Genomic DNA, 10,712 nt, shown 5'->3' on the forward strand with positions numbered 1-10,712 from the left:
GCCCTCCCCACTTCGATCACAGCTTGCAAATAAAGTCACTATTGTTTAAAATCCATGTATTCTTTATTAATTGATTTTAAAAATAGGGAGATAACTCACAAGGTAGCCCGGGTGGGATGTGGGAGGAGGGGAGGAGGGAAGGAAAAGGCCATTTCAGTACTTGTTGTATACAGCCTTCTGTCCACTGGGGTGGAGTGTTGGGTGCCCGGAGCCTCCTCCACTGTGTTCCTGGGCATCTGGGTGAGGAGGCAGCTATGGAACTTGGGGAGGAGAAAGGGCGGTTAAACAGGGGCTGCAGCAGCAGTCTCTCCAGCTGACATTCCTGAACCTCCACAAGACGCCGGATCATGTCCGTTTGTTCCCGCAGTAGCCCCAGCGTTGCATCCTGTCTCCTCTGATCTTCCTGCAGCCACCTCTCCTTATGTTCACTGGCCGCTTTCCTGTCCTGTGCTGTTGTGTCCCTCCACACTTTCTGCTGAGCTCTTTCAGTGCGGGATGCCTGCATGAGCTCAGAGAACATTTCATCGCACGTGCGTTTTTTTTCGCTGCCTTATCTGAGATAGCCTTTGGGACGGACGAGGGAGGCTTGAAACATTTGCAGCTGCGGGAGGAAAAAAAGGGAGGGAAATATTTAAAAAGATACATTTTACAGAACAGTGAGTATACTCTTTCATGGTGAACAACACTATTCAGTACAAGGTGATTTCAGTACAAGGTCAATTTTTGCATCTTATTTTGAGTGACTGCAGCTTTGGTGTTAGAGATCAAACAAGCCGGGCAACAGAATTTGGCTTGCAGGTGGCCATGGTAAGCCGTAGTCTTTCAGCTTCTGCAACCTTCATAGCAGCAGCGCCCTCCTTTCCCATACCAAGCAAAGCCTGTTGAGTTGTCCATTTAGGGCTGCAGTTTTCGTGTTAAAGTGCAGCAGGCAGAAGCCAACCGACCCCCCCCCATACTTTCTCTGGGATGACAGCTTTAACCCTCCCCCAACCACAGTGCTTGGCTGGTATCAGGGAAGATCCCTGCTAGTCAAACACGAACAGCTCAGCGTGAAGCCCGCCCCCATTCTTTTCTCTGTGATGATCGCTTTAATCCTTCCCCAACTGCGTGGCTGGTATCAGAGAAGATCCCTGCTAGCCAAACGCGAACATCTCAGTGCCAATGGCCCCCCGCCCACCACCACTTGGCTAAGTGCAGGGAGGATTTCTTTTCAGCCACAGGCAAACAGCCCAGTAGGAACGGCCACTTATGAATGTTCCCTTAATTAAATTCCCATATTTCAACCAGGTTACCATGAACAATATCACTCTCCTGAGGAGATAAAGAATGGATGTTGCTTGAATGCCAGCAAACACTGGGACTATACGCTGCCAGGCTTTGTCATGCAATGATACCAGATTACTTGCTACTCAGGGCCGTCCTTAGGCATAGGCAGAATAGGCAGCCACGTAGGGCCTCATTCTCCCTGGGGGCACCACGTTGCAGGCAGCCCAGACAGTGTAGAAGCAAGGCTTCTGGGTCCTAGAGAGAGCCGAATGCAGCACAATCTGAGGAATGGGTTTGGCTGCTGGGGTCTCTGGGGAGGGGGTAGGGATTGGGAAAGGAGCTCATCTCCCCTCCGCCCCACGGAGCACCCCCTCCTTGCTCCATCCTCCCCAGGAGCACCCCTCTCTCTCTCCTCCCTCCCCTCCGTCAGGGCTGGGTTGGATGAGGTGCTGAGGGAGGAGGGGAGGCTGGCTGCGCGCTGAGGAATGAAAGTGAAAGTAACTCACTTCCTCCGCACGCAGCCAGATTGGAATGTCACACAGAGCTTGGCTGGGGTTAGCCAGATGTGTGAAAAATCAGGATAGGGGATTGGGGTAGGGTGAGCAGATATCCCTATTTTATAGGGACAGTCCCAATTTTGGGGTCTTTTTCTTATATAGGCTCCTTTTCCCCCCCCCCCCACCCCCACCCATCCCTGTCCTGATTTTACACACTTTCTGTCTGGTCACTCTAGGTGGGGTAATTGGTGCCTATATAAGACAAAGCCCCAAATATCGGGGCTGGCCCTATAAACAGGAACATCTGGATCTGGCCACCCTAGCTGGGGTAGCGCCTCTCCCCGGGCTGGCAGCGATCCATCTCATCCATGGGGAGCTGCACAGGGCAGGATGAGCTGCTGTGGCTCCATGGGTGCCCCATCCCTGAGATCAGATGCTGTGCTAACTTCACCATGGTCTGTTGGACTGGCGGCGGTGCCCATTGGCGTGTGATTGGACCTTAGGGTTTGCTGCTGCTGTTGCCACTCTGCACCGCAAGAGGTGGATTTTGGGGTCCTGCAGTTTTCCACCTCTCTCCTCCTCTACTGCAGCTGTTGGACCAGCAGGCTGGGGGGTGAGCCAAGCATGAAAACAGTACTGTGTTGCCATTTAGATTGTCATTTAACAACTTTGTTTGCCAAAAATTCTTGCTAACAATCCTGAATCCAATTTCAATATATTTTTTTAAAAATTAATATCTTAGCCAAAAACAGAAAATTAAGTTGTTGACAATTATTAGTGACAGGTTTGGTTTGAGACAGGGAGTGGTCAGTTTTCATCAGAGAAACAAAAATGTTGACTGACTTCCTATAGCCTGTTACTCCTGATAAGAGCCCTCCAACAACTGTAATATGCTCATCTCCTTACTAGTGTATAAAGCAGGGGTCGGCAACCTACGGCACACGTGTCAAAGGTGGCAGATGAGCTGATTTTTGCTGGTATGCAGCAGCAGGCTGAGTGGCTCAGCCCATCACTGCTCTGGGTTCCAGGGCTGCCCTATTGCCAGCTGGAATACCAGCTATCGGCCCCACTCAGCACCTACTACTGGCCTGGGGACCCCCAAGGAACCCCAGGTTGGCAGTGGGCTGAGCAGGCCAGTTGAACCACTCAATCTGCTGTCAGCCTGGGGTTCCATTCACTCAGCCGGCAGTGGGCTGAGTGGGCTGGTGGCGGGCTGAGCGGGCTGGTGGCAGGCTGAGCAGGGCCGGTCGGAGGTTGAGTGGCTCAGTCTGCTGCCAGTCTGGGGTGCCAGCAGCACTCAATCTACTGCTACTCTGGGGTTCTGGCTGCCGGCCCCTTGCCAGTCAGGAGCTCAGCCGCCAGCCCCAATCTCCCCCTGCCAGCCTGAGTGAGCAGAATCCCAGGCTGGTAGCGGGCTGAAGGGGGGTTGGCGGCTGGGATCCTGGCTGGCAGGAGTTGGTGGTCAGAACCCCAGACCAGCAGCGGGCTGAGCAGGGCCTGGGATCCTTGGCTAGGGTTCCAGCCACCAGCCCGCTGCTGGTTTGGGGTTTCATTTACTCAGCTGGCAGTGGCCTGAGCAGGACCGATGGCCAAGACCTCAGATAATAACAATAGTTTATTTATATAATATAGACATAGAGAGAACCTTCTACAAACATTAAAATGTATACTGGCACGAGAAACCTTAAATTACAGTGACTTGGCACACCATTTCTGAAAGGTTGCCGACCCCGTGGTATAGAGTGACCATATGTTGTACTAAGATTCTCCTGCTTTTTTTTTCCCTTGTGAGTCAGTATAACTTTTGCCAGCCCAGAAGTTGGGCAGCCAATGTTTTACGTTTTCACAATGTTTTTCTCAACTTTCTAAAGTAAATACATAGTTAATATGAGTTTAAAAGGCCAGGGACACTTCTTTATGAAGAATCTGTACAGCGGATCATGCCCATAGACGATCCAGAAAAGAAATTTGAGGTTGAATTTTTTAATGTTGTGATGGATAAATCAGTATCTGCTGTTGATGAAAGGTTTAATACCTTGCAAGTACACCATGAACAGTTTGGATTTTTGTATGACATAACTAAATTCAATGAAATAGGAAAACAAGAGCAACTAATGACAAAGTGCAAGAATCTAGAGAGCCTCCTGAAGCAGGGTGATAGTTTTGATTTAAATGGACTTGAACTGTACGAAGAATTGAGTACACTGTCATCAATGTTGCCACATGCAAAATCGGTGATGGACATTGTTACAGTTTATTCATACCCGCAAACTTGTTGACATATATCCTAATGTGTACATTGCCACTCGTATTCTACTGACAATTCCTGTAACAGTAGCATCAGGAGAACGGAGTTTCTCAAAACTAAAGCTCATTAAAAACTATCTCCGCTCTACAATGAGTCAGGAACACTTGACTGGTCTTGCTATTCTTGCGATCGAACAAGACACGACTTTGTCTTTGTCATACGATGATATTATACTGATTTGCAGGCCAAAAAAGCCAGAAAGATTGCTTTTAATTAAAAACAAATCTTTGTTTCAATACCTTTTCATATAAATTTCCAATAAAATTTTGATAAATTAAAAAAATATTTGCATCGTTCTGTCATATCAGAATTTTTTCTATAGTGCTGCTTCTTTAGTGCTAGTCCATCAACATTACAGTGTGCTTAATTAAGTTAAATTGGTTTTAATAATGTGAATGTGGCAAGTTTTCCAATACTATAAGCTTATGTTTGTGTTGCTAAGAGCAGATCAGGCACAGGGGTACCAGTTTAATAATCTCGCCTAGGGCACCATAAATCCTAAGGCCGGCCCTGTTGCTACTAGCGTGACAAGGTAAAGTGTCCTACCATGGAGGACAGAATAAGACTGCTCTTCCCAGAAACCTTCTGCAAAGGCTTTTAGAGTACCTCCAGGAGAGCTTCATGGAGATGTCCCTAGAGGATTCCCACTCCATCCCCAGACATTTTAACAGACTTTTCCAATAGCTGTACTGGCCATGAATGCATCTCAAGTCCTCAGGGCAAATTAATCATTAAAAAATGCTTGCTTTTAAACCATGTTTTATATATACAAAGGTACACTCACCAGAGGTCCCTTCTATGGCTTCATGGTCCAGGATACCGGCTTGGGAGGGTTGGGAGAGTACAGTCAGGGTGAGAAAAAGATCCTGGCTGTAGGGGAGAATGGTGTGCTGTGTGCTCTCCTCAACCTCGTCCTCCTCATCTTCCTCGTCTGCAAAATCCTCAGGCATAGCTGAGAGTACCCCATCATCGGAGTCCACAGACAGAGGTGGGGTAGTGGTGGCACCCGCCCCCCCCCCCCCCCGAATTGCCTGCAGCTCAGCGTAGAAGCGGCATGTCTGCGGCTCTGTCCCAGAGCGTCCGTTTGATTCTTTGGCTTTCTGGTACCCTTGTCTCAGCTACCTAAGTTTCACATGGCACTATTCACCCACGAAAGCTCATGCTCCAAAACGTCTGTTAGTCTATAAGGTGCCACAGGATTCTTTGCTGCTCTTATGGCACTATGTTGAGTCCCTGTTGTGGCTTCTGTCCATCATGACCTTGGAGATTTTTTCAAATGTTCTGGCATTCCGTCTTTTGGAATGGAGTTCTGATAGTACGGATTCATCTCCCCATACAGCAATCAGATCCAGTACCTCTCACACGGTCCATGCTGGAGCTCTTTTGCGATTCTGCAACTGCATGGTCACCTGTGCTGATGAGCTCTGCATGGTCGCCTGTGCTGATCAGCTCTCCACGCTGGGCAAACAGGAAAATTCAAAAGTTTGAGGGGCTTTTCCTGTCTACCTGGCCAGTGCATCTGAGTTCAGATTGCTGTCCAAAGCGGTCACAATGGTGCACTGTGGGATAGCTCCCAGAGGCCAATGTCGTTGAATTACGTCCACACTAACCCTAATTCGAACCGGCAATGTCGATTTCAGTGCTACTCCCCTCGTCGGGGAGGAGTACAGACATCAATTTTAAGAGTTCTTTATGTCGACAAAAATGGATTTGTTGTGTGGATGGGTGCAGGGTTAATTCGATTTAATGCTGCTAAATTCAACCTAAACTCATAGTGTAGACCAGGCCTAAGGGTACTAACTGTTGTTCTGGCTAATAATTTGCTCATCTAAAGTGACATCCAGCTCATTAAAAAGGGTGCCAATGGGGTAATTTGTTAAGATGACCCTGGCATCGTCGGAGAAGTCTGCACCATCTTCTTTCACAACCTTGCAGCACACAACAGCAATGTGTTGTTGAATCTAAGTAATGATCCCTGTGTCTCGAAATAAAAAAATTCTAGAGGGGCAGTCACCATTAAAACGCCCAAAGATGGCACTTCCACATCAAAGCTATTCTCAAGGCTTGCTTGGGTGGGAGCTTCTTGAAATAGCTTCAGCTCTGATTTGACACATTCTTCAGACCTTCAATCAATAAAAGTCATTTTGTGTTTTATACTGTATCCCTTTTACCATGGGCGATGCTTCACTTCCTCTGCCGAGGGAGTCTTGTACGTTATGTGCTGTGGCATGTTCCGATAGCTTTCTTTTAAAGGGTCCGAGAGGGGCCTGTAAATGGACGGCAGACTGCTGCGCCTTTTCTCCTAATCATCACTACACCAGCACCTTCCTCTTTCATGTGTGTGCCTACTTTTCTCAGAGTGGTGTTACACATCCGGCTCACTAAAGCTTTGGTTATATTTTTAGTGGCTGTTTTCATGTGGGGCTTAATCATTTCTAGATGCTTTCTAAAGATTGGAACCGCTTTTCTAAAATGACTGTGCAAATCCCCCATAAACCAGCCCTGTACGTGAAGGGTAATCCATGACATCCATTGTAGGACATACCAGCTTGGGTCTTGTAGTTCCTATACAGAGAGGGGTCCCCATAATATTGTTAGAGTCCAATTGTTCACATTCCTGGGGCACAGATGAAGTTTAATGATCCCCTCCCAAAAGGAAATAAAAGGGTGTTATTCTGGTCCAATTTATTTCAATAGTGATGGTTCCGATGTGCTGTTTGCTTGCTCATGGGGACATAATGCGGTCTGTCATACGTGAGAGTGATCAGCTTGTTGTTGCTGCTTGCAGAGGGGAACATAACGCAATGAAGGCACATGTAGTCCCCTGCTAATCGATGTTCCGCTATATCTGTGTGTATACGTATAAAGAATGAACCTCCCCCACCCTAGGTAACAATCTGTGGGTGTGGGACTATATTGCGTTTCTATTTCAGGATTGCTCCTCATATCGTCTCCAATGCCCCCGTACGGAAAAAACAAACAGCTTTTCACCGTTTGCACTGATGCTTCTAACCGAACCTGTCTTGTCACTGCATCATAAATGACACCGACCGCCAGTTTCCTGGGGTTGGCATTGTGGTTAATAGCGTCGCTGATATTTTCTACTAAATGTCAAATGCTTGAATAATAGCCCATGTTTACATAGGAGGGAGGGGATAGCTCAGTGGTTTGAGCACTGGCCTACTAAACCAAGGGTTGTAAATTCAATCCTTGAGGGGGCCATTTAGAGATCTGGGTCAAAAACCTGTCTGGGGATTAGACTAGATGAGGTCCTTTCCAATCCTGATATTTCTTTGAGGACACCACAAATGATAAATCATGTTCCACAAGTGACAATAGTGAATCTCTGGTTAAAGTAACATCTCATTTCTATTTCCCAGTCGTCTGTAATTTTGAGATTCCCTGTTAGTCTTAAAGGTGCCACAGGACTCTCTGTTGCTTTTTACAGATCCGGACTAACACAGCTACCCCTCTGATACTTGTAATTTTTGAGGCACCTGATCTTGGCTGAAAATAGCTTTAAGTGCTGTTGCCACCTTTTCCCTTGTTTTATTTTTTAGGGCTACCACCCAGACAAAATGTCGATGACTGTTAAAATATATTTACAGCTATCTTTGCAGTAAAGAGCAGAGGCCAGCCTGCCACTGAGCATCCATATCAAACACAACTGTTCTATTTCTTTTAAACTTGAGTCTTGCCAGCTTGTGCAAAGCTTAAGCATCTTGGTCTATAAGCCAAGCTGCTTTCTGGTCAGAGTTTTATCACATTTTTAGCAGCCTGAAGTAAGGAGGTTACACCCCCAAAACTCCCAACCTCCCTTTCTGACCTGTCTTATTCTAAGACTTAAGTATCTGTAAGAAAACACAGACTTGGATTTTTTTTATTTAAAACAGCTTCTCTCACTTTGTAACTTGTTAGCCTTCCACCTTATTTTCCTCTAAAATGCATGTTCTACTACTAATATTTCATACCTTTATTTAAAAAATGCAATTATTTTTCTCTAAAAAAAATTGTCATTGAGACTTTATTTCAAAGTAACCTAAATGCATAAAATTTATTCTTTCCCCCAAAATAGTTATTACTAATATTTAATGCCTTTGGTTCAAAGGGCATAACAGTTTTCTCTAAAGCCACTTTCTTCTTCTAATTTCTAAACTTCTAACCTTAAAATGACCCTAAATGTGAAAAAAATCATGTGCAAATAGTGCCAATGCTCCCCATAAATAATTTTTTAAAATGTCAAAATGGCCCCTGCACCGAAAGTGCACATATCTGAAAATGAGGCTGGGGGTGGGACATAAATTTAAAAAGGGAGTATGGACACCTGTCAGAACTATATGTTGAAGAACACTATAGAGCCTTTCCTACTTGCCCCCCATGAGCAGTGCAGAGCAGATCTTGCCAGCAAATGACATTGTTTGTTTCCCAAACCATTTTTATTTACTTGATATCATGTGGGTAATCTGGGGTTACATGTTGCGATCAAAACATACTATAACAGTGTTATATGCTGCAATAGCATGGAGAGTTCTCATATCAAAACATACATAAGTGTAAAAGCAGCAAAGAATCCTGTGGCACCTTATAGACTAACAGATGTTTTGGAGCATGAGCTTTCGCGGGTGAATACCCACTTCTTCTTTGCTGCTTTTACAGATCCAGACTAACACGGCTACCCCTCTGATACATAAGTGAGTTTATACCATGGAGTGGCATATGCTGCATATCATAGAATCATAGATTAGGGTTGGAAGAGACCTCAAGAGGTCGTCTAGCCTCAAAGAAGGACCAACCCCAATGAAATCATTCCAGCCAGGACCTTGTCAAGTGTGGTCTTAAAAACCTCTAAGGATGGAGATCCCACCATGTCCCTAGGGAACCCATTCCAGTGCTTCATCACCCTCCTAGTGAAATGGTGTTTCCTAATATCCAACCTCGACCTCCCCCACTGCAATTTGAGACCATTGCTCCTTGTTCTGTCATTTGCCACCACTGAGAACAGCCGAGCTCCATCCTCTTTGGAACCCCCCTTCACGTAGTTGAAAGCAGCTATCAAATCCCCCCTCACTCTTCTCTTCTGCAGACTAAATAAGCCCAGTTCCCTCAGCCTCTCCTCTATCTCACATTCAGAGTGCAAAAACAGGAGGCTGAGAAACCAGGACTGAACTCCTGATGACCAGGGAGCCTAGAAATCTGTTTGCTGTGGGAAAATGTGGAATTTGCATTCTTTCAGAGAATCTTTAGTTTTTACATTCTGTGAAAAAATTAATACCTATTATTAACAATTAATTAAAATTTTACAGAAAGTGCCAGTGCCATTTATTCAATGAGCACAACCACCCCCCTCTTGTGGTTGATTTTTGAATTTGTTTTAAATTAACAGCTGAAACCTATTTATCTGATCTAAATGGGATCGAGGCCAGATCGGATAATCAAAAATTGGGATAATCAGGAGAACTGGCAAAGAGCTTTCAATCCCTTATTTTAAGATGGGGGGCTCAGGCTGTCAGCGTCTCATGCAGCTGGCACTTGGGCTGTCAGCCTTAGGAGACTGATGGGTCAGTTAGTATGGAGAGCTGGATAGGGGAGGCTTGGATAAACAGGCTTCTACTGCATATCAGTACACCATTGTGTTCAACTGATACCTGTAGGTATGGTGCCTATGGAAACTAAAGTTCAGCCTTTCATTTTAATTTGAGGAAAAAATGCACATTTTTATAGTTTTTATCAGAGAAGTTTGTTTTTTTATCACAGAAAACTAGGACCCCCTGCTGCTGACAGCCTTGAGCTCCACCCCTGCCTGGACCGAAGCTGAGCAAAGAGCTAATGAACTTTGAGTGGGCCCAGGCTTGGATCAGCGTGGAGACCTTAACCATGAAAATGTTATAATGATTTGGTGGTTGAGGGTGTAGATGTGTCAGCCCTCACCAGCGCCCTCATGGAATGGGGGGCAGGGCCGCTAGGCATCCAGCAGAGCTACCATGCCCACGGCATATGGTTCCCCAGCCGCCATGCTCTGCTGCACCAGCATGGGCTGGCTGAATGGGAATGGCTGTGACCTGTTGGTGGGTTCTGTGCTGCTCTCATTCAGAGTCAGTCTACACTGCAATTAGACAGCCTGGCTGGCCCATGTCAGCTGACTCCGGCTGGTGGGGACAAGCAAAGAGCTGTTTAATTGGAGTGTAGGAAGGTCCTGGGAGGTGGGAGAGTCCCAGCACTCAGGCTGCAGTCAAAGCTGGAACGTCTACATTGCAATTAAACAGCCCCTTAGCCAATAGGAATCAGGACCATAAACAGTGGGAAATGCTAGAGGGTAACGGAAAGAGAGCGGGAGGGGACGGCACCTTCTGGTCTCATTTCAGAGCCTCTTAAGATCTAAGTGACCTGGAAGAGAGTGAGGAGAATGCCTGTGTGAGAAAATCACAGACAAAAAGAGGTGAGTGGGAGGGGTGGGAGCCTAGAGAAAAAATGCAACAGGTAGGGTTATAGCTAAGCTGACAGTAGGAAAATGGAGATGTACAGCCAGCCATGGGGGGTGGGGGGCGTGAGCTAATCAGGAGCCAATCTTTTCAAGGGGAGGGCACTGTCTGGCAAGGGGCAATGCTGATACACTGAGGGAATGGGCAGGAGTTTGCAATGCC

The sequence above is a fragment of the Gopherus evgoodei genome, chromosome 24 (assembly GCF_007399415.2).
Source record: "Gopherus evgoodei ecotype Sinaloan lineage chromosome 24, rGopEvg1_v1.p, whole genome shotgun sequence".
Taxonomy (NCBI): Eukaryota; Metazoa; Chordata; order Testudines; family Testudinidae; genus Gopherus; species Gopherus evgoodei.